This window comes from Rhagoletis pomonella, unplaced genomic scaffold (assembly GCF_013731165.1).
Source record: "Rhagoletis pomonella isolate Grant_MI unplaced genomic scaffold, Rhpom_1.0 Rhpom_scaffold_00483, whole genome shotgun sequence".
Taxonomy (NCBI): Eukaryota; Metazoa; Arthropoda; class Insecta; order Diptera; family Tephritidae; genus Rhagoletis; species Rhagoletis pomonella.
In genome coordinates this window covers 51,759-53,998 of record NW_023459037.1, presented here as the reverse complement: position 1 = coordinate 53,998, position 2,240 = coordinate 51,759, and positions in this window count along the sequence as shown.

The window sequence follows — 2,240 nt, the reverse complement described above, 5'->3', positions numbered from 1 at the left end:
TACCCAAGAACAAATTCCAAAATATTCTGGACTTTTGTCTTAGGGACAACAATTAATTCGTGTGCAATAATAAATTCTACTCTCAAATCTTTGGTATGCCAATGGGCAACCCCCTTTCTCCCACGATTGCGGATATTGTCATGGACGATTTACTTGACAATACAATTTCGGAGCTAAAACATTCAAACATCGAATCTAAATTTATATACAAATATATAGACGACATCTTTGCAATAGTTAACCGCAATGACGTGAATGTAATTTTAAAAACCCTCAACAAATACACCACAAACTCCAGTTTACTATGGGAATGGGAGACAAATCCAGCATCCCCTTTCTTTACGTTCGCATGCACAGGGAAAAAAATAATCTCTTACTCGACTGGTATTCAAAACCGTCTTCTTCGGGTTGTCTGATAAATTTCATATCATCTCAACCTAAAAAATACAAAATTAATACGGCTAAAAATTTAATACACAAAGTACTCACATTGAGTGACAAGAAATTTCACAACATCATCAAAAAAAGACTAACCCCCCTATGCTGTAATCCGAAAGTTCGTAGTTACGAATTCGTAGCTCCGTTCCGAAAATTCGAAAATTGGTATGCTGTAATCCGATCGTAACTATCAACGGCGTTGCCAACTAAAATAGTGGAATTCGAAGTTCTTAATCAGCTGCTTTGACAGAAACAAATCAAAATAAATATAATCGCAAGTGAACAGTGAAATAAAAGAAAAATTGTTTAATCGTATTTGAAAAAGCTTTTCCTTAATTAAGTAAAATAGAATGGATTCAGTGGCCGGTGCAATTTTGTCTCAGGAGGAAGAACATGGTGCAGTCAACTGTTGCATTAATATACAAAGGAGATTGCTACGACAGTTCTGATCCATTTAGCTTAAATGATAAAATGTATGTTTTATAATTGATTTCACTGATACACATATAAAATAATCGTTTAAATGTTTGTAAAAAAGACGCATTTAAAAGCGTTTTAACAATTATGGAGGAAGAGCTTGGGCGAAGTGTAAAATCATCATCGGTGACTCCTGTAAGTAGATTGATGGCAGTTTTGAGATTTTTCGCTGAAGGAAGCTACCAACACGGTGTTGGGAAAGAGTTTGATGTGGGGTTGGCGCAATCAACGTTCTCAAAAACATTGACAAAAACTTTAAACATCTTGGAACGCCGACTGTGCCCAGTATGGATTAAATTTTGTGCTCTTAAAATTTTATCCGCACCTTTTTCCAGCTGGATACATCTTTTGTCGGTGGGCCTAAGTTGTTTAGCTGCTGAGCGACGCTTTCCCAAAACTCCACTACATCCTCTTTAGCTCCTTTTGCAAAGCCGCGAGCAATGTACGGCCTTTCGGTCATGCATTCTACCATTTTTTCGTATTGCGACCGATTTGTTGTGATCTTCGACCAGATAGTTTTGTAAATATTTAACAATAATCCATTTTTTCCCATTCACACTTTAACTTACATATTTTTTCCTTTACACACTTTATTTTATTGATATTTTAAAAGAATTGGCTTCGCTCCGACACCAGTTGCTCTTCGTAGAAAATTTCCGACAAATACATACAAATTAAAGCTACGTCGGATTCAGGCATACCAACATTACGAATTTCGAAGATGGTCTCCGAATTTCGAAATTATGATACGGCAACGCGGATTACAGCCTACCAATTTTAAGATTCGTAGCAAAATCGAATCTACGACGGATTACAGCATAGGGGTGTAAAAAAGATCCTAAAAAGTAACAGTTACCCAGAAAAATTAACGCGCGACTTAATAAAACAAATAACTACAGAAATAAATACCTGCCAAAATAGAACATCATGTAAAGAAACAACAAACACCACAAATCAATAGTTCAGCGTTACCCATGGTACAATAATTACAGGTATTGTCTTCCCAGAGAGCGCATATTCCGATCTGCCTTATTTAAAATATATCATTGTTGCCCACACTAAAATGTTTACTGCTAGGGAAAAGGGATATTTCCATACCCCATATATCATATATGTTCACGTATTTTTTTAAACAAACCATCTTGCAAAAGCTGGAAAAAACATTTGCTTGCAAATAAATTCAAAATTTGTATGGCTCACTTTAGTTCAAACGTATTTTCTTTTGTTTTGAAAAATTATAAAAATTAAATTGAGCGAAAACAAAAAGCAAAGCCAAATAAAAGTAAAAGAATCAACATTGAACTGCGTCAAAATGAAAATAAGGG